This window comes from Sminthopsis crassicaudata, chromosome 1 (assembly GCF_048593235.1).
Source record: "Sminthopsis crassicaudata isolate SCR6 chromosome 1, ASM4859323v1, whole genome shotgun sequence".
Lineage (NCBI taxonomy): Eukaryota > Metazoa > Chordata > Mammalia > Dasyuromorphia > Dasyuridae > Sminthopsis > Sminthopsis crassicaudata.
In genome coordinates this window covers 702,712,049-702,735,791 of record NC_133617.1, presented here as the reverse complement: position 1 = coordinate 702,735,791, position 23,743 = coordinate 702,712,049, and the positions used below count along the sequence as shown (strand labels likewise).

The 23,743-nt window shown below is 35.2% G+C and overlaps 1 protein-coding gene across 4 annotated transcripts in view; it reads right to left on the bottom strand.

The window, feature by feature from the left end:
• RAF1 (Raf-1 proto-oncogene, serine/threonine kinase) overlaps positions 1–23,743 on the bottom strand; it is a 73,399-nt gene that overhangs the window by 47,276 nt on the left and 2,380 nt on the right. The window lies entirely within an intron of this gene.

Sequence of the window (23,743 nt, the reverse complement as noted above, 5' to 3'; positions counted from 1 at the left end):
CAAAAACAGTCATTTTTCTTTTTGACCATCTTTGTCAATATGTTGTTTAATTTGCATTTCTCTTATTATTATTAATTTGTTCAAGTTTACATATAGCTGCTGATAGTTTTGATTTCTTCCTTTAGAGGCTCCTGTTCCTATCCTTTGACCACTTATTTTTTGAGGAATGATTCTCAATCTTGCATATTTGAATCAATTTCCTAAATATTATGGAAATAAAACCAAAATCAGAGAAATCTGCTTCAGATTTTTTAAATGTTATTTCTCTCTTTATTTTTAACGGCTATAGTTTTGTTTGTGCTGAAGCTTTTCAATTTTATGTCATCAAAATTGTCGATTTAATCTTCTGTAATCTTCCTTATACCTTTGGCTTGATGAAGCCTCTTCCCCTCTCCATAACTGTGACGAGTAATTCTCCTTTAATTTACATGATATTTTATACTTCTGTCATATATCCATTTGGAGTTTACTGTAATACATAATGTGAGATGTTAGTCTAAATCTAATTTCATGTAAAGTACCTTCTTTTGTTCTTCTTTGAATATGGAAATGTACAGATTTGTTGGTATTACAAATGCAGAACAAAAATATTCTTTTATTTTCTAGTTCTGTAGTCAAATGGACCCAAATTATACAAATAGGCTGATCTTTCCTATAAAATTTATTTATTTTTAATATACATTGCTTTATGAATCATATTAAGGGAGAAAAATCAGAGCAAAAGGGAAAAACCATGAGAGTAAAAAAAAAAAAAAGTGAACATAGCATGTGTTGATTCACACAGTCTGCTTAGTTCCTTTTCTATATGCAGATGGCATTTTCTGTTCAAAGTTTATTGAGATTGCTTTGGATCATTGAACCTCTGAGAAGAACCAAGTCTTTCACAGTTGATGGATGATCCCACATCCTTGCTGGCTAACTTGATTTTTCAAGAAATAATAAATTGTTGTTGTTCAGTCACCTCAGTTGTATCCTGTTTTCCAAAATCGTAGAACTATTATTAAGTAGCAGAGTTGGGATTTAAAACATGGTCTTTACTTTGAATCCAGGAATCCTAACTCTAAATCCAGGACTAGATTGCTACCTACTAAATATATAGAGAAAGGTAAGAAGGCCAAAGACAACCCTCTAACAAACTCCAACTTTAAGGAGTCAGGAAAGAACAGTTTCAAAGAGAGGTAACAAAGTAATAAATGATAATGTCTCTACAAACAACGGAGTAGAAAATCTCCAGAAAAGGGAGAAGTCAAAGTGCCAAATGCTATAGAGGCCAAGGAGGCCAAAAACTAGGAGTTTTTTTTTTTTGGGGGGGGAGATAAAGGAGAGGAGATATCCTTTGGATTTTGTGAAGAGAAGAGCACTGGCAACATTGGGAAGAAGCAATTTCAGGAGTCTGGTGGTGATGCCATTTCCCAATAAATTTAAGATAAATATGCAAAGAACTCTCATACAGTAGAAAGTGATTAGAGACAGCAAGTGTCATGAAATCAATGTAGGGCTTGGGTGATTCAAATCCTGACTCTGGCCAAATGAATTAATCTCTATGGATCTTAACTTCTTCATCAATAACTAATTCCACTTGCAACTAGCATTTATGTAGCTTTAAAGTTTGCAAAGCACTTCACAACTATTATCTCATTTGATCCTCATAATAACTGGGAATTATTTGCTATCTTATACACTTAAGAAGAATGAGGCAGAGATTAAATGACTTCTCAGAGTCACATACTGGTAAGTATCTAAGGCCAGACTAGAACTCTTCCTGACTCCAGGATCAGCACTCTGTGCAGGCCTGGATTAGATGATTTCGTCCCTTCCCATTCTAAATCTACATCCCTATAATCCAAGAGCTGAGGACTAAAATTACAAAATGTTAAACGAACACATATAGGGGGAAGCAAGATGTAGAGGACTAAAACTCTGAAAAGATGTACTTGAATCTGAGACAGGAGAGCACTTAAGGCTAATTACCTATTTGATGAGAGATAATGGTTCTATATACATATATTTAGATGAGATGGCTTTCCTCACCATTGGTGCTTGCTGAATGTGTGGTGTGAGGTAATCGTAGGCAAGGATTGGAGGACTGAGAGAGGTCAGAGTCACTCTGCTGCAGGCTGAGAAGGAGAGAAACTTCAGGCTCCAGACTCCAGAGTCCAGGATTCATCTTTGGCAAGCTGTGTGGCAGCTTGCCTGCTTCCTTCACTTCTCCCCCTAAAAACCAATGACTATGACTGATCCTGACGCTGACTGATCCTGAGGCCCTCCAGAGAGCTAGCCCAGATATTATAGAGAGATGTCAAAATTAGGGAAGTACTATGGATTTTGTCCATTTCTTGTGAATTATACAAAATTTACAGTATAAAAAGAAGTCGTTAAGTACCTACTTTTAGAGTCATCTCACAAAAATAAATCAGTGCAAATTCTCCTTGTCTCCAGAACATCTGAAGTAGTTGATTCTAAGAAAAGTTAGTCCTGGGTTCTTCTTCCTGTGCCTCTTTTCATCTACATGGAGATTCTTCCTATCCCCTCCTGCTCTCCCTCAATCTTATTATCAAGACATCAAGAATTAGATGCTTATAGTTTATGTTTGACTGACAGAATGTTACTTAATTTAGCATTCACTCAAGTGTTACCACCAATGCAAAGACATTTGAAACCCATTACTTCTTTGCTTAACATTATGTAGATGAGAATGCAGAAGCCATAATTTGCTATTTAGTAACTAAAAAAGTTTGGTTCCATCTGAGAGAGCTAAATAGTTGGTGGTTTTAATTTGTCAGGCACTAAAAACATTTAGTCACTGTGGTCTTTGGCTTCCTAATTCTTGCATGAATATGGAATAAAGAATGAGAAAAGAAAAAATTATACATGTCTTATACCTCTATCTTGAATACCTTCTTTGAAAACTTATAAAAGGAACCAGGCAGTGATGAATATAATAAGCACTCAACAACATCACCAAAAAAAATTTATTATATCTGAAACCTATCACTTTAAATTAAGGAATGAATCCCTTTATGATAAAACATTATTTTTTTATATCAGGTAAAAATTGTCTCTGTTGCTACTAGGACAATTATTGAAAGGACCATGGAGAGTGGAATAATGGGCCTGAGCAGATTGCAATATATTACCAACAAAGACTGAAGGTGATTTAAAGTTTGGGGATGGGAGGGGAGGAGGGGGAGTTTGGTTTGTTTGAATATTTTAAAAAGCGCATTCAAATCAGATATTTGTAAAGCTCTTAGCAAGATAGCTAGCATTGTATAAATGTTTATTCCCTCACTTTCCTTCATCTTCCACACAACTGTTTCCTAAGTAATCCCATGTCTTTTTTGTACTTAAAAACATTCATCTGAGATGGGAACCATTCACTTTTACCAAAAAGGTCTATAATCCCCAAACGTTAAGGATTCCTGCCCTAGATGCAGAGCTAGTCTTAGCAGTAAGGAAATAAATCATCTTCCATACATGCCAAAGAAATGCTCCCAAAGCACAAACCTGGACACATCATTCCCCTACTTAATAAACTTCTGTGACTCTTTGCTATCTCTGGGACCAAGCACAAACTCCTTTGGCACGTGAAGCTTCTCCCAATGTGGTGCCAATGTTACTATTACTTCCTACCATGAATTAGTTCAGTGGTCCTCAAAATTTTTAAATAGGGGGTCAGTTCACTGTCCCTCAGACTGTTGGAGGGCCAGACTATCGTAAAAACAAAAGCTCACACTCTGTCTCTGCCCCTCAGCCCATTTGCCATAACCTGGTGGGCACATAAACATCCTCAGTGGCCGCATCTGGCCCAAGGGCCGGAGTTTGAGAACTCCTGCTTGGTCCAGTCAAATTGGCTCCCATCTCTTGCCTGTCTCCCCATCCCTGGAATGAAACTTCTCTTCATCTATGCTCTATTCTCTATTCTCTTCATCTATGCATTCATTCTCTGGCTTCAAAGCAAAGCTTAAGCACTTATGAATCTTTTCTGATCTCCAACTGGAAGTATCCCTTAAAAAAATAATAAAATTACCTTTTATTTATTTTGTATAAATGTGTGGTGTGTGCATATATAAACTTTATTTTTTCCAAAAGAAAGTAAGCTCTTTGAGGGTAGAAGTTTTCTTTTTTTTTTTTTTTTTAATATTCCCAAGAGCCAGCATAATGTTCAGCATACAATAAGCACTCAATAAATACATGCTGGCTTTTCTCTCCAGTGACTGGCCACCTCCCTTCCTTCAACACTGTCTTCTTCCAGGATTGATCTATTACGGCAACGCTGCTGGTCAGTAAGGCTCTCCCCTCTAGATTCCTCCCCTACACTCACAATAAGCTCCTCTTATGGCAAAGAAAACTGACCAGATTGATCTGGGGTAGGGGACTGATTTCAAAAACGCCCTTCCTACATCTGCATCAATCACTCTGGGGCCTAACCTTCTCTTTAGATTCTTAAAGTGCTTATTAAACACTCAGAGCAAATCCTTCATCAAGCCATTCTCTACACCCTCTCACGACAGTCACAGAGCTGAAAGAGCACATCATACCATGTCACTACGACCACAAATACCCTTGGCTAAACCAGTTGGATCAGACACAACTTCTGCAATAAAATATGTATAAAATGGCTTATCATCAATTTTTCAGTTTGCTTAGGCTCATATACTCCATGAACTATATCTTATTGGGTCCTAGCATAATTAGTGCCCAAGGAATTTGAAACAGTAACTTAAGATCACTAAGCTACCATTTAAAGGATAGTTCAACAATCTTTCAAAAGAAAAGCAGGAATTCTTTATTCACTCTCACCGGAAGTTTTGTATACCAGTATTATATGCTAACATTTAAGAGTTGTATGTCTAACAAAAAGCTACTAGGAACACAGACAGTGTTATTTGTATTAAAGGCAAAGAAAGCCAACACTGACTTTCCTCCATGGCACTGACTTCATGTCTTTCACTGGTTGTTTCCCATCTATGCAATGTCTTCTGGTTTCTCTAGCTTCCTTCAAGACTCAACTCCAAATCTCACTTTTGATATGAGGCCCTTTTCCATAAAGGTGCTGTCCCCGCTTCTCCCAATACCTTCCTGCAGAGATTCATTTCATTTATTGTATGTGTGTTTGTAACTCGAATGTATGCCGTTTTTTTGCTAGCTGAGAATTTGAGTTCCTTGAGGGCAGGAACTATGGTTTTTTTGTTTTTTGTTTTTTGTTTTTTTGGGGGGGTTGGTATTTCTTGTATCACTAATGATGTAAGCCCTTGATAAACTCCTACTGCCTCACAACCAACTATACAAAAACATTTCTTATTACCATGGACATAAAGTCATAGACATAGATCTGGAACAGATCTCAGAAGCCACAAAGACTAATAGTTCCAATTCAAATATAACTGGAGGGATAGTAGACTTAGAAAACCACATATTAACACTATGTATTTTTAAAGTTTATTAAATATTTTCCAATTTAATCTAGATTCAGGAAAGTACTTTGGACCACATAGAGTCTGTGTGCTTGATTTCTTTGATCTAGACCAATCTCCCTCATTTCAAAGATGAGAAAATTGGATTCAGAGAGATTGAAGAGTTGAAACCCAAATGCTCTGCCTCCCAAAGCCTCTTTCCACTACCACACAACCTAAACACATGATTTTTCTGTTCTTTAATTGTATAACATGACTTTGGCCTCTTCTGTGTAACTCCTGAGAAGAATATAATCACTATAATCATGATCCAAGGTTCATGTTCCCAGGTCAAGTCTAAGAGCCCATAGCCTAAAGGTGCTCTGCTTGGCCCAAGTCTGAGCCATAGACGATGGCCCCTAAGTTTAAGGGAAAGAGAAGAGGAAAGGATGAGTGTCCCTTACAATAATGATAGTTAAGTTGAAGGAAACAGCTAGAAACCAGTCCACTCAAGTCTGACACTTCTTCATTCAAAGATGCATATATCCACTGTGCCACATACTTCTTATCAATTTATTGGGGATAGTAATTAGACCTGAGATTTCATTAATAAAAGAAACTTCTAAAAGAGAAAATAGCCCCTCCCAAAGTAGGTCAAATACCTTTTCTTCAATTTGAAATGGTCTATCAGTGTAAAGGGCAGAAGATAATGGGGGAACTCTGGGTAAGGTATAAAACTCTTCAGCTCAGAGGGAACCTAATGACAATGTCAGGTTTGGCTTCCCATCTCCCTTTGGTGTCTCTCAGCCTTCCTGAGAAGTCAAGGAGAGTGTGATCACTTATGTTCTATTTGAAGCAAGGGATATTTTCAGGAAAGAGGAATTTACATATCAATAGCAGGGTGCTTATAGTTAATACTATAGTTATAGTATATAGTTACATACTAATATAAATTAATTATAGTTAGTATATAGTAGTATATTAACTACCTCAGCAGTGTGCTGTGGTGATGTAATCATATTAAGGTATTTAAAGGTTGAAAGGACTTAAATAAAGGGACTCCATTTTTGACCCTCCTTTTGGGTCTCCTGCCTTCATCATTCCTCCACTAAGACCAAGGACTAGGGCTGGTCTTGAGATCCTCCAGAGAGCTAGTCTGGACAGTGTATTTTGGCACCCCCATTTGGGTCTCTAGAAAGCAGGACACTACAATCAGGTCTTAAAGGGAGACCTTAAAGAGCACTGAGGGGGTAAATAACAGCCAGGAATACACTAAGCAATTTATTTCAGAAGGAAAATGTGCATCTGGGTCGTCTAACTCTGAGGCCAGCCCTCTACCCCCTACACCACAGTAAAGTGCAAATACACATGAGCAGAAAGAGCAAGGTCTACTTCTATCCTAAAGGGAAGGGCATTAGAATGAAATTAAGCCCCCGTGTGATCTGTCACTCCCCCTCACAGGGGATCACATTCGACCATCTCATCTTACAAATGAAATTCACTAGGATCCATGGAGATTGAGTGACTTGCATAACACCATACAGAAGGTTAGCAGGCAGGACAAGGGCCTGGAAAATCTACACTCAGACTTATATCCAGGAAACTTTCTAAGATAATAATCACAGAAAGATACAAACCTGCACTGGTAAAAGGAGTTTTCTTAACTAGAAATTATAAGTTCAGTTCTTATTCCCATCCCTTAACAATGCTTAAAAATGCAATATGGTCCAAAATACTGATATACATTTCTAATGAACTGTTAACTCTAACAAAAATCCTCAATTCAGTCACATTAAAGTGCAATATGTTCAGGGCTACCACCTGAAAATATGATGAAATATGGCATATGAAATTACTGTAGGAAAAAAAAAAATCAACCAGAATAGCTTGATAATTGGCAATCAGTTGACATCACATAAGTTTCACTGAGCAAATTCTGAACAATCAAAAAACCCAAAGTAACTAGATTCAATTAAAAGCCATTAAACTATTTGTTTAAAAAATAGAGAAAAATAGGTCAGTGAAAGAAATTTATAATAATTATCTCATTTTGTCCTCACAGTAATCCTGGGTGCTATTATTAGCCCCATTTTAGAGATGAGGAACCTGAAGCAAGTGACTTGCAAAGGGCACATAGCTTAGGAAATATCTGAGGTGGATTTGAATTTGGGTCTTCTTCCCTCTAAGAAGTAATTCTATGAACTGCTCTACTAGGCTGTCTCCAGACTAAATAAACAAACTCTAGATACAAATGTATACACTGTTAGATAAAGCCAAGGATCCAAACTAGGAAAGAACTGCTAGCAATCTGAAAGTAATTTGACAGAAAATAAATCTAGATCAGTGTTTTATACCAAATAAACATAGATATTCAACCTAGATATATATCATATCACCAAAAAACTTATTCCTTTCCATAGATGACAGAATTTTTAAAATAAAGATCCCAAAAGATAAAATCAATCATTTCAGTTATTAAAAATTGAGCTTCTGCATAAACTAAATCAGAATAGTTAGAATAAGACAACACTATCTAGGGGAAGAGAATCTTTATATCAAACTTGTCTAATAAAAAACAGATTTATAAGATATAAAAAGGAATCAGCAAATATAGTAAGACTAGAAGTTATTCCCTAATAGATAAAGTAAATGATATGAACAATTTTCAAAAGAAATGCAAACTATCACAACCATATAGAAAAATGGTTCAAAAAACTAGTAAGAGAAATGCAAATTAAAGCAATTTTTGAAATTTTACCTCTCACCTGTTAAACTGAGAAAGATGGTAAAGGAAGGAAATAATGTTGGAGGGGTGCAGAGATCATGAACACAATACTACAAAAACAAGGTGGAATTATGAACTGATCCATACTGGAAACAATTTGAAATTGTGACATAAGTTTTTATCATTTGACTCAAACGTATTGTTGGACATGGGGAAAAAAATTTTAAGGGTACATAAATCAAATTATTTGTAGAGGCAGTTTTTATGATGATAAAAAACTAGAAACAAAGAGTTGACTCATTTTTGGAGAATGTAGTCAAATAATTGTATACAAATGTATAATCACATGAGGAAAAAAAACAACAACAAGGCTTATCTAAATTGATAAGGAGCAAAGAAAGCAGACCTAAAAGAACAATGCAGACAATGTAAATTAGTCACAAAGAGGCAAATAAACCACTAAGATTAAATTCAATGATGAATACTAATTCCAAAGGACAGTTAATAAGACACTGCTTCTTTCTGAGGGATAGGAGAAATAGAACTGTGGATATAAGATGCAACAGAAAGATAGACCAGATTCCTGATGTTTGATTTTGCTTGTTTTGTGATGCAGAACAGGTCATAATGGAAAATGAGGTATACCCCCATCAGCCTGATCAATGTGTCAATTTGTCTTACTTAATTACTATTTTGTTATATGGAAAGATTCCTAAGGAAAAGGTGTACCCGGAAGGATCAACAGTGTTTGATTTTTGGTTTTTAAAGTGTTAACAAAATATAAGAAAGGAGCTGCTATACTAATAAGAACTAAGCATTGCTGTTTAAAAAAGAATACCCAAAGCTAAAAAGCAAAACATAAACAAAAAACTTAGGTCAAGTCAGGATCTACTTACTGATTTTTCTACCTTTAATTGCCTTCTCTACATAGGAATTACGAGTCTCAGGATGTTAAGGAAATGATGATCATTTTCTTAAATAGCTACAGATAGCTAGAAAATTTCACATCTTTCATAAGCAACAATTAGCCAAAACCCCCTCATTCAAACAATGCAGACCACTAAGTAGGAGATTTATGGCACACAAAGCTATCTAATGAACCATTTGGGGGTTATTTTGACAATTAAATGGGAAATCACTAAAATGAGAAACATTTCCGATACAAGTGCAAACTGGGTATTGGTATAGTAGGGGGGGAAACTGTCAAAATTAAAGCAAATAATTCCTAGTGTTTTAGCTGAACTACTGGAAACTTTCCAAAGGTAGAGATGACTAGCATTGAATTAGCAACATTTAGCATTTACACAGCACTTTATATGTCTGCACACCATTTCACATAAGTTACCTCATCTGAGCCCCACAGCAACCAGTGAGGTAACATTATTATCCTCATTTTAGAAATAGGGAAACTGAAGCAAAAAGTCACTTGTCCAGGGTGACAGAACTAGTATTTGTGGCAAGATCTGAATGCCAGTCTTCCTACCTTCAAATGCAGCACTGTGCCCTCAAGCTGGTCCTGCCTGATGCCAAATACAAAGAATGACTGATGCCAAATACAAAGAACGACAAACAGGTTGTGTCAAAAGTACCAAGAACTAACATGCTTAACTCAACACCACCCCCACACACACACTTTTGTTCTCATCCTAATAGCCAAAGCCTTGATCCAGTCACAGAAATGCTGCCTGGATTTTAGGTTCTTTATTTGCATGGGAGAGGACCACAATATAGAGATACAAGAATCCTTGCTCCGTAGTACAAGAAATGACTGACCCCCATCTTCAGGGTTAGTTAGGGCTTATCCACTTTATAAATGAAAGTGAATATTTCACATGTGCCTGTTGTGCTTACAAACTTTAAATAAAAATTAAACCAAAATATTTGGTCAAACTTTATCACTGGAGACTATAGAAATCCAGCCCTTGCTATTTGGCTTATGATTATTACAATGTATCTATCATTTAGCCGCCCATCCTCTTGCAAGCACAATCTTTCTTAAAATCTTCAATAAAAGTCACTGTGACAAAGTAGTTGATTTGTCACACTATCAGAAATAGTCTGTCTTCATGTCCCTGCCTCTCCCTTTCAAAAGATGTTGAATAGCTTCTTACAATGACAATGAGAAATACTGCCTCAAGTCTATGGGGAAAGACATATATATAAGTTGTTGATGTGTTCTGGGATCTTAAAATCCTGTAATTACAATAATAACCTTTATAGAATTCTAATGGTATTTGCCCACTTTTAAGTAAGCAAGTTAGTTCTGTCTATAACTATTCTGCAAATTATTGAGATTGTGTTTTCACAACTACTACAGTTTCCCATCCCACCCCAGTGACAAGCCTATACAAAATCTAAATGGAGAGAAAGGGTTAATACCTTGCTATTTTCTAGAATCCAATGAAATGAAACTATAGCAAAAGATCTGGAAGGAATGTTCCCTATGTGACCATATTTTATGTCACACTTTAATTGTTAAGGAAATTATATCAAGGAGGGTTTCCTTGAACAGTATGTCACTGAAAGCTGATAGTTATTCACAGCACATCGAAACTATCCCAAAGAATTTTTAAAAATTTTGTCTGAGACAATTTGGGCTGCAAAGAATCAGGTTTAGTGAGTTACCATCACTTTGTTGTGTGTAATATTCAAGGGAGTGGTGCCCAAAGAACATCATCCAATAGCCTGAGGACAAAGTATGATATTCCTATAGTTGAGTTAAAAAAAAATGCAAACCAAGAATTGGGTATACACACATGAAGATTTAATTTTTAATTGAGTCCTAGCAAATCTAAAACACAACTTAAAATTTTAATTTTAAGCACAAATATTATATTGAGGATGTTACCACCTCTAGGGATAAATAATCCATTCCATCTTTGTCATTCTTTCCACAAAATTTCACTAAAAGGAAAAAAGAAAGTCCTTGACCTCCAGTCTCAGAGAAATAAAGGTCAGAATATAAGCCTACAACACTATTCTTTTTATTCAATGCTCCCTGCTGGCAGGCTTTCTTTCAAAGGAAGAATAAAATGTGAAAAATTATATTAGAAAACTACATATTGCCTTAATAGAACTACATAGTGTGTATTAGTAAATAGGAAACTTAAAATCTGGTGTTCAAAAAGAAATCACCTTTTTTACAACCTGAATATTTTCAATAAGAGCCACAAGATTTTTAATTTTTTTTGCAAAATACCAAATGTCCCATTTATCTGTTCTAATTAAAAATTTTCCTGTTAAATACAAACTATATATGTTTGAATAAGTACATGGAGACTTCAATTCTATACTGTACACAGCTAACTAAAGTTAGACTATTCAAAAATCCACTACCATTGTAGGTATTGTTGTAGACAACGTGTCACACACCAGAGATAAGAAACAAAGACAGAAAATCCTTTCAAATGGCCAACCATATGGACCTTGACCCTGTTCCAAAGCTCTGTGACTCTAATAAGTCTTAGTTACAAAATGGCACAGTGGACCATCTTCAGTGTTCACCTGGCACTCAACTCTCACCTGTGGCTCCAAGAAGCTGTAGCATGCAAAGCAGCCACACCCTGGTAAAATCATCTTGGAAGACAGGTTAAACCAGGCTAAGGGTAATCAACAGGCCTCAAACCCGTTGGTGCATTAGGGGGATGTCTACCCCAAGCATGTGAAGGCTTTTCCCCCAGAAGAGGGAAGTTAGACTAAGGACTTGGTGCTTCTTTACCTCCCTTAAATCCAATTTATGCTGCTGTCAAGACATCAGCCTGTGATGTTACTGGTCCTCTGAAAAAAACTGAAACAACAATGACAAAGTACTTTAGGAATTCTAAGTCATCTGTCTATCACTCAAATACATTTTCTTCACTATATTTTACATCAAAATTAGATTTAGCTTTCTGACAAAAAAGATTCTCACTAGAATAAGTAAAAACAGCATTGAAAAAAACATGCCATACAAAAAACTGGAAACTGAGTGGATGCCCATCAGTTGGAGAATGGCTGAATAAGTTATAGTATATGGATATTATAGATTATTATTGTTCTGTAAGAAATGACCAACAAGATGATTTCAGAAAGGTCTGGGGAAACTTACATGAACTGATACTAAGTGAAATGAACAGAACCAGGAGATCATTATATAAGGCAACAACAAGGCTATACAATGATCAATTCTGATGAACATGGCTCTCTTCAACAATGAGATGATTCAAACCAGTTCCAATTGTTCAGTGATGAAGAGAGCCATCTACACCCAGAGAAGAAGTGTGAGAACTGAGTATGGAACACAACACAGCATTTTTACTTTTTCTGTTGTTTGCTTGTATTTTGTTTTCTTTCTCAGGTTTTTTTTTTCCCCCTTCTTCATCCAACTTTTCTTGTGCAGCAAGAAAACTGTATAAATATGTATACATATATAGATTTAACATATATTTTAACATCTTTAACATGTGTTGGACTATCTGCCATCTAGGGGAGGGGATGGCGGGAAATTATGGAACAGAAGGCTTTGCAAGGGTCATTGTTGAAAAATTACCCATACATATGTTTTATAAATAAAAAGCTTTAATAAAATTAAAATTTAAAAAAACATGCCACAGAGATTTCTCCTATGGCCATCAACTAACATTTTTATGATCCAAGTATGTGGATATACCAGAGTCAATATGAAAGGTGTATCTCTAAATTCCATCGTTATGATGATCAAAAGAATACTTTGCCTTAGTACACATATATATATATATATATATATATATTTTGCCTACATATATAACAAGTAACAAATAAATGTTCTAAGGGCCTTGGGAAATAAGGATGAAGAAGTGGATGTGAGGAAAGGTTAGCATTTCTGACTATATTATGACAAACTCAACCTCTAATTAAAGTGTTTTCAACTAAGATCTAAAGGAAGCTTGTGCTTATAAAATGGAATAAGAGGACAAATGAAACATCACTATAATCCAGGAAAAATTCGGTGGAATGATGGAATGATTCCGTTCTGATAATTACTTAAGAATATTAAAAAAGAGAAAGGAAGAGACTTTAGCTCTATGGTCTCCAAAGAAACCTGTTGTGATCAAATTTTCATTTTAAGTCCCAGATGTCTGTCTAGAGGTTCTTCCAAAAGCTTCGAATTATATCTTGTTTTTTAGAAGCAGCACGATTCTTGGAAAGTTCCCTCTCTTCCCCAAAGGAAAGAAAGAATCCTATAAGTGAAGAAAATGTTAATTTTCCTGTTTAATGGAAAAATTTCATGGAAAATGCAAATACAAATTAATCAACCAACATTTTGGAACAGTTGTGTCCAACGTTGTCCCAGACACTAAGAAGGTACAAATTATAAAGCATCATCTTCCTCCCTTAAGAAGTTTGTAATATATTGGGAAGATGAGACAGTTACCTAATAATCATGGCAGAACCAAAGTGCCAAATTAAAGGAACAGACAGTAACTACTGTGGGAATTCAGGAAGATACTACTGTGGTCTCTTTCTAAAGAGACAGTACTTGAGCTTGGAGTAGAGCCGTATGACTTAATAAGATGAAGGCAGATGCTATAAGTATTTTCCAGGCAAGGGAACTGGCTGAATAAAGATAGAAATGCACATCTTGGAACCAATAAATAACCCAATTTAGCTGGAACAGATATTCATGTACAGAAGATAGAAGTACTAATGTTAGAAAGTGGCCAGGCAATGGAGGGCACTGAACATTAGGCTAAAGAATTTGAACTTTATCCTTTAAACATTAAGTTTGAGCCAATGAGAATTGAAGAAGAGATGTGAGCTAACCAAAGTGGTGTTTTAGGAAACTATTTATATTGATCTTTAAAAAAAAAAAAAAAAAAAAAAACAACTTCCTTTTCTCCCACTCCCCCAACTTGGACTGATCTGATCTCAAACAAGCTGAAACTCCCCCATGCCTATTTGCATCTACTCTAATATGTAAATAGCTATGATTTCCTCTAGAATTGGCAGGCATCAAGATGTATTATGTTTATCTAGGCTGCCTACTCCCTCCTATGTCAAAAAGGGTTTCTATTAAAGATTTATTTTGAAAATAGGATACTCATACTTAACATGTATGGGACTACCTGCCATCTAGGGGAGGGGTAGAAGGAAGGTGAAAAGTTGGAACAGAAGTGTTTCCAAGTGTCAATGTTGAAAATTTACCCATGCATATGTTTTGTCAATAAAAAGCTATTAAAAAAAGAAGATGATCCCTTGATACTCATTAAAGTGAGCAAATCAAAGACCAATTAGTAAACACTTTATAATATCTAAAACACTAAGTTGTGTTATAAGACAAGGAAATAATTCTGCCCTTTTCCTATTTTAATTCTTCTAAGTGTGTAATTTTTACTTTAAAAATATATATTAAATATTGTCATTTTGCCTATTTCATGTATCCTAATGTAAACAATAACAACAAATAAAAAGGATTGCAAGTTCCTGACCTTTGTGTCAACCTCTTCTAGTATTAATGATTAAGTAATTTGCCTTAGAATAAATGAACTCTTTAATAAGGACTGAAATTTATGTTTATGACAACTAGTTCAGTGTTCATTCACTCTTCCAATAGCATTTTATATTAGCATCTCTAATTCCCAGTGATTCTTTTGCAATATTTTACTCAATGCTACAAAAAGCATGCAATTTTTTTTTATCAGTCCCCAATGGATTCAGGACCCTAGTCCCAAATAAAGCTAGAGAAAGAGATACACACAAAATAATTTTTTACTCTTCATTTTTGTAAATAAGGAAACAGAAGCTAAGTAACTAACTCGGGTCAGTCATCTAGTAATATTGAGACTGAAATTCACACGTCTTACCTCCAAATTATCATTATGGATGCGGTTAGTGGAGTACTTGAAAGTTGGGAAATGAAGGAATAGAGGAGAAAGGAAAATTTCCCCCTCATAATCGTAATTGCATTCTATTATATTTATACCAAAAGGAATATGCCAAATTACTGATAACAAGAGAAATACAAATCAATTCAACTGAGATTTCACTCCACACTTAAATACACAAAAATGATAAAAGATGGAAATAGTGTTGGAGGGTTGATAACCATGCTGAAAAGTAATTCAGAATTGCCTAGAGAAACTAAAAAGTTCTTAACTCTTTGACCCAAGCATCCCACTAACTGATACAATTCAAGAAGGTCAATAATAAAAAGAAAAGCCTCATATACACCAAAATACATATAGCTGCAGTTTTTATAACAGTAATAAAATGACCCTGTTAACCACTGACCAAAGCTGTAATATAGAAATGTAATGGAATATTACCATACTGTAAGATATTATGAAAATGAAGAAAATGGATCAAGTCAACAAACATTTATTAAGTACTTGGGATGAGCCAGGTACTGTGCTAAGCACTATGACAGGAAGAAAGGCAAAAGTAGCCTCCTCCTTCAAGAAGCTGGTTCTATTAGGGAAAACAACACATAAATAACTAGGGTCATACAGGATATACAGAAAAGAATGGAAGACACTATCAGAAAGGAAGATACTAGTAGATGCAGGTTGGGGGGAAATAAATGTAAATTAATATATCTGATATGAACATTACTAAAGGTAAAGTAATGTATATGAAGGGTAGAATCAGTGATATATTCTGAACAATTTATTTTTTAAAAATCCTTTGATTCAAACATAACTTCTTTCCTTTTTATCAGACAATTATGTTAATAAGCCTTGAAATGTTAAAAAAAATCAAATTATTAAAATCATACATCAAAGAGAGACAATTTCTTGCATACAGAATGCAACTAATCTAAGATTTGATGTCATAAAAATCAAAGCTTCATTAATCTAGAGCTGGAAGGGATCTGAGGGGCCACAGTCCAAAGTATATTACACTTGATGAAACTGAGGTTTAGCAAAGTTTAGTGACTTGCTCAAAAGTCATAAGCATCATAGATGCGATATGAACCTTGGATTTTTTTAGTCCAATTCTAGCACTTTATCGAGCACTACATTATGATGTCCCTTACTAAAATCACCCTTAAATTAATGGTATAAATTAAAAACTAATGGTACAAAATGTGAAACAAATGTTTAAATTGGTAGTGAATAAACAAACAAGATTCTTTTCCACAACACACTAAACAATCCACAATGTTTTCACATCTTGGCAAGACATCTTTATCAATCTCCCATCCCATCATCCCTGAGCCATCAGAAAAATCTCCCAGTTCTTATTGGAACTCCTACACTTTTTACCGTTCATAAGGCAAGAGGGCCAGAAATATACCTGCTATAGTTTTATAGCATATTTTATTTTGTAGAAATTAATTTTTGTCAGAAATTTATTTATTGCATGAAGAAATATGCCTATAAGGAAGCAAGGATCCCCCCCCCCAACACACAATCCAGCCTTTCAATTTAACCCATTCAACTCCTCACATCAGACTCCCAAATTACTTGACATCCTGCCATGTCTAAAAAAAACATGTGACTATAATTCCTATTCCCAAAACCAACATGACTTGGCCTTCAAGCTTCAGATCCTCTAATCCCACATCCAGAATTGAACTCCTTCCCCTTCCCCTCTGGATCATCCCTTTCCTAACTTCTTTATCTGGCTGAATGGCATCACTGGCCTCCTAGTCATCCAATCTTCAAACTTCATTATCTTTGGTTCTTTTTCCCAGCCTTCATATCTGATCCCTTGCCAAGTGCCATGAATTCTAACTCCATAGATATTTGTCCTATAACCATCTGTTCCTCTCTATTTAATACTACCACGCTCCCGGAGGTTTAGATCTTCATTACCTTTCATCTGAACATTACTGTACAGGCCACATAAATAGTCCAGAATGCCTCCATTGCCTCCAGAATGCATCCTTTACATATCTTTCATATTCAGATGATAAAATATTTGTAATGCACAGGTCTAACCACACCTCTTGTTCAAAGGCTTTTTGGTGGCTCTCTACAGCCCAAAGGATAACACATAAATGCCTCACCTTCTAAAACCTTGCAATCCGGATTAACTTCATAGTCTTCCCTAGCCTTCTATAAATCCAATAAACTAAATTCTTAGCTGTCACCCAACTGTATTCACCAATTGTAACCTCCTTCCACAAAGCCCCTTCTGAGCTCCACCTATCAGAATCCTTCTCTTCCTTTAAGGCCCTACTTTAGAAAGCTTTTTCTCTTTTGGTCAGTTGTTGGGCTTTGGACAAAGAGTATTAGCTGAAGAAATAAGGGAGAGGAATGGAAGAGAGGATGATGAGAACAGCATAAACAGAGATAAAGCAGAAGATTGGAAAATAATAAATCCAGTTTGTCTGGAAAACATACCACATACCAGAAATTAAGAGCAGAAAAGGACAGAAAGGTAGAATGTGGAAGATCCAGTCTTTGAAGCTTGCCATCTTATTTTTTAATCAAAGAATCTTGTCCTTTCTTCAATAGAGTGCATTTCAAACTGAGAACATATAGTATTCTGTCTTTAAAGAGAAATCCATGGTTCTTAAAAAGACTATTAAACTGGAATTCAGAAGTCCAAGATTCTGATACCAATACTAATGAACTTAGAAAAACAACTTATTTTACTCAGTCTTCTCATCTGTGAAATAAGGCTAAAAGTTTTTGCAGAAACAAAACCAATGGAGCTAAAATTATGAGAAATACAGATAATTGGGGAATTTTTTTAAAATTTGTGACTATCTGAGCTGTCCCACTTTCTGACTTCTCTTCTATGTATTTATAAGGACTTCAGGAAACTTCTTTTCTTCTTTTTCTATTCCGTTTTGATTGCCCTTTTTGGCTGGCCCTAGCCTACTTTTAATCCCACCTCACTGACAAACTGAAAAAAAATAAAAGTTTTAGGACATATATAGGTAAGCAAAATTAATTCTTATATTGGTCATGTCCAAAAATGTAAATCTCATTCTACATTTGGAGTCCTTCACCTATCAGGAAAGGCACAGCATGTGTCATCAATCTTCTGACAGTGCCTTTGTCAACTCATTGATTATAGTTTTGAAGTCTTTTTAAATTGTCTTTCTTTATGATGTAATTTATATTTTGTTCTCCTGGTTCTGCTTCCTTCATTATGCATCAATTCATATAAATCTTCCCAGGTTTTTCTGAAACCTTTTCCTTTCATCATTTCTTATGAAGTAATCATATTCTGATAATTCATATACTATGTTCAATAATTCTCCAATTGGTGGGCACCCTCTTAATTTATAGTTCTTTATTATGACAAAAGGAACTACTATAATATATATTTTTGTACATATGGGTCCTTTCTCTTATACTCTAAATCTCTTTGTGGTATAAGCCTGGGAGTGATATCACTGGGTCAAAGGGCATTTGTGTTTTAGGAATTTGGGAGGCTGAGTTCCAAATTGCTTTCAACAATGAATGGACCAGTTCACACTTCACCACAGTGCATTAATGTGTCTATTTTCCTGAAATTCCAAATTTTCCTTTTTTGTCCTCTTTCTCAAATTGATATGCATAAACTGTTTTAATTAGATGTTTTAATGTGCATAACTCTAATTATTTGTGATTTATTGGCACATTCTTTTTCCACATTTTACTGATGCTGCTCTTTCCTCTGTTTTGCCACTTCCTCCTTCATCACTCTCCTTTCCTGATTCCTCGTCCAGCTCCTCCTTCCCATTTAGTATGGACATGCCTCAAGACTTTGAATTCTTTATTTTCACTTTTCTTCAGCTAGATGGCACAGTGGATAGAGGCTAAATCTGCAGTCAGGATGACTTGAATTCAAACACAGCCTCAAATACTAAGTAGTTGTGAGGCTTTCTGGGCAAATCAATTCACCTATTTATTTGCCTATGTTTCCTTAACTGTAAAATCAGTGTGATAATAGCACCTTTCTCCCAAGGTTTGTGTGAGGACAGAAATAATAATTGTAAAGCACTTAGGCACCATATTATCTCTCTATAATAATGTTAGCTATAATCACTATCAGCTCTTTATCAGTTCCCATGGGATAGATTACTATCTCTACACAGATAAACCACCACACTTCATCTTTCACCTAAACCCTACTTCTCTATCAACAAATGACTGAACATCTCTATCTGGATTTCTCAGACTCATCATTTACAAATTAGAACTCATTTTCATTATTTCTCTCTAAACCCACCCCTCTTCAAAACCTCACTATTTCTGTTGCTCACACCAATATCCTTTCAGTCATACAACTGTCAACTTCAGAGTAAATCTCAGTTTCATACTATCAGCACCCTAGCCCCAACTTGTCAGCTATCAAATTCTGTCAATTCCACTTTCATGACATTTTTGACAATTCCATTTATATAGCAACCACCAGTTCAGATCCTCATCATCTCTGGCCTTTCAATCAGACTCCTAATTGCTTCCTTGGTCCAAGTCTCTACCTTCTCAGATCCATCTCCACTTCAGCTGTCCTGAAACATTAATCTGAGCATGGCATGATGTAGAACCCCCTCTGTGCCTATTCCCCAAAATGAGACTCCAAGCGTTCAGTGATTACCATTTCCTCCCTCTCTAGCACTCTAGTTCACAAGCCCTCACAGCCCACACAATTGATAACCCGCTAGGAATCATTCCATACATTTTCACTGGCAGTCCATGATGACTAGTTTTTTTCTTCCTCAACTGTGCCTCCTGGTTTCTTAGCTTCTTTCGAGACTCAACTATAAGCCCATCTTCTGCCAAAGCCTTTCTTGATCTCTCTTAATGCTAATACCTGCCCTATCAAGATTATCTACAGTTTGTCCGGTTATCTATCTTGTTTGTACATGGTCTATATGTTGTTTCCCCCAATAAAGTGTGATCTCCAGGGCAGCCAGGTGGCAAAGTAGATGACAGAGCACCAGCCCTGAAGTCGGGAGGACCTCAGTTCAAATCTAGCCTCAGACACTTAACACTTCCTAGCTGTGTGATCCTGGGCAAGTCACTTAACCCCGATTGCCTCAGCAAAAATAAATAAATAAATAAGGAAAGGGACTGTTTCTGTCTTTCTCTGTGTCTTACAAAGTAAGTCCTTAATAAATGCTGGAGAACTTGACTATCTTCAATTACCTTTCAGCAATGGCATTTAACTAAGGCATTTGGTACAAAATATTACTTTTAAACTAGTGACAATATCTCTTTGTACTTATAGAGAAAGTGGACAAAAAAAATTTATCACAACATGCTAGTGAGGGACATATGTAGAGCATGTATGGAGCAACATTTCCTTTTTCCCTCATAAGAGGTCTAATGAGACATTCCCTTAAAGCCTAGAAGAGGCGCAAGAGTGCCTGATCACTTTTAGAATAAAATACAAACTCATCTGGTTGACATTTAAAGCATTTCCCAGTCTGTTTCCAGACTCATTTTATATTATTGCCCTTTAAAAGTGGTCTATACTTTGGCCAGTTTGAACTTGGCTTTCATCTGGGGCTTCAATGCCTTTTCTCAGGCTGTTTCAGGATACCTGTAATTGACTCCAATACCTTCATCCCATCCTCCAAATCCTTATCTTCTTTCAAAGTTCAACTAAGGGACTCCCTCTTAGTGGAATTTTTTTCTAGAGTCTCTAGCTCCTGAAATTATCTTGTAACTACATTTGTATAAATGTTTTATTTCACCAGGATAATGTAAGCTCCTTGATAACAGAACCTGTTTTTCATTTTTGTCTTTGTATTTCCTGCTTCTAGTACAGTTCTTTAAAATAGGCATTTAATCAATGCTACTTGAATTGAACTGAATTTGCCAGGGAACTAAATTAATCAGTGCAGAAGACTGTCATAGATAATCTCTCCTCAATTATAGCTCACTCAAGTCATAAAATAAGGTCCTAAAAGGGGACACGGCACTTATATACATTCCCTAATATTCTTTCTAGAGGAGGGAATCTTTATTACTCATCCCTCTTTCTTACAGTACAAAGTCTGCTAATAAGAGTTAATGTAGATAATAATGATGAACCATTTGGTATGGGTCAATGCCCATTTATTAAACAGCTACTAGGTATCAGATACTGTGATAAGCCTGTGCTGAAAGAACTTTCAATCTAATAAATATTTGATACAAATATTCACACTGGACATATAGGAACTTCAGAGTCTCCAAAGAGAACTAATTCTTCTAATATGACCTTTCTTACAGAAATAAAGCTGTCTCTGGGAAAATCCTGCCCACAATGGGCTACACTATGATAGTTTGCAAAATGAGAAGATTCAGAGCTGAAAGGAACCTCAGAGATCATCTGATGCACATATACAAAGGAGTGACACTTATTTTTCAGAACCAGCTATGCCCAAGAAGGATTCCAGCATTAGAATCTCTGATCTAATACATCAATTGGTGCATAACAAATTGTACTTCAGAACTTAGCCTTTCTCAAAGGACTCAATCAATAATAAACAATTATAGGTACTGATTCAGATCTTTCTCCTGCATGAAATAATTGCAAACCATAGAAAATGAAGTTCCTTTCTGAATTCTATTTGCCCTAGAAAAGGAAAAGCTGACCAATCCATGCCCAGGGAGATGTCCCACCCAATTTGACCTGAATTTTCAAAGCAGGAAAGTCAGCAACTCAGATATTCTTTAAATCTAAAAGGAATAAATGGCAAAATATAGGAAACTTGACTCAGCCTCTTATTTTGACCAAAAAAAAAAAAAAAAAAAAAAAAAGAGCAGAATTTCAATCAAATATTAACTTCCTTCAAAGAAATGGTTATAACATTTTTGCCTTCCAGGAAAGTCTAGAAACATGAAAAAAAAAAAAAAAAAGGAAAATCTTAATTAAAAGGAAAACATGTATATCATAGTTACTCCCATTATTCAATTTAAGTTAGACAGGTAGAAAGGACAAGAATATTACAAATGTACAGCTCCATCAGGATCTATGAAAAACAATCAAAAATATGACTTCAAAACATATAGTTGGTTCCCCTAAAACACTGATTTTTAGGGCAAAAAAAAAAAAAAGTACATAAGTTCTAGACCTCAAAGATTCTATAAATTTGAGTCCGTTTTAAGACTAAGTTAACCAACATACCACACCCAGTCAGAGTCAATGAGGCAACCTTCAGAGGAGTCTGGTCTAAAAATAAATCTAGACTGTCAAGTGTTCTCAAGAAATTCTATGTGCATTGATTGGAATGTGATGCTAATTAGCATACTTTTGTTAGTAATTAGAAGGAAAAAAAAAAAACTTCAGATAGCTGTGGTTGTTCAAAGCCAATAACAAAAGAATCCACACCTCACTAGATATCTGAATCCACACAGATCTGATCCTAGAAACAGAATTAGGAGAAGAAAAAAACAAAACAAAACAAACAGAACTCTCCTAAGTGAAAACACTAAAACTTATTCAATTAAGCATGCCAGAAAATCTTGAAACAGAATGATTCTAAAACACTGCAATATTAAAAATGAAATATTTTGATCATTAAGAAATTTTAACCCACAGCCCAAATACAACTATCTTACAAAGAGTTCCATAGCAGTTTTCAAACACATAATTAGCTACTGTGATGTTACAAATATTAAGAGCAACATATTTGGAACCTACTTATTCTAGCTGGCTGGGAAGTTCACTACCCTCCAAATTTGAACAGAATAAACCCAAACTCGAACCTTCCAAATGCATTGTAGCACAGTGTTTAAATCTGAAGACATTCACTTTGAAGATTTTTCATTCCTTTGACCAGAACTTTTCTAAGTCTACTTATGGCATTTTAAGGTTTAAGCTTCTCAATTATACCCTTTCCACACACTTCCACTGACTGACAATTTAATCTACCATCTTTCAATAACAGTCATTAGGATAATAAGTCAGAATATAGTATTTAGCTAAAAATCTACTCCCGAGACATAGAAATTGTCTAAATGCTAAACAAAATATACCTTCTCATGCAACTTTTTCTGCCATTAAGTGACAAATTACTAAAATAAAATGTAATGTTATAAGACCAAAATCTTACATAATCATAAAGTTGCTATAATTTAAAATCACATAAAAATTAAGTCAGAATACTTGCAGAAGTAGCTTGCAGTATCAACTAGAGAGAATGGAGATTAAAAAAAAAAAAAAAAAAAAAAAACCTGAACTGAACCTATGATTATATATTATACAAAGTAAAACTGAATTGAATTTCAATTTTGAACTCAAATATTATTTTCTCCCTCTCTATTTTAATTATTCCAGTGATCTAGTCACCCTTTTCTAACCTCTTGTTCTATAGTGAACTTTTTCAGGTGAATTTCATTGAGATCTTCTAATTTTAAAAATTATGAAGAAAAAATGCTTGAGAGTTACTGGAACACAAAATACTTGGTTCCTGGAAAAAGCAAACCCGTCTGTGCTAACTTACAATGACAAACATTGGCAACCTAATTAGAAAAGTTCTAAACTAAAACAGTAACAAGTTTATTCTAGCAAAGTATTAGGTCAAATAAATCAACTGTTTCCATTTTAAAACGACCTGACCAGCATTCAAGATACTAAATATCGGACTTTGGCTTAATTGCATGTGCACTACATACCACACCAAGCATTATATAATAGAAATTACTATATGAAGGCAGCTAGGTGGTACAGTGAATATAAATTACTATAACTACCATAAAGGAACACTGTCACCACAGTAAGAGAGTGTTAGTGC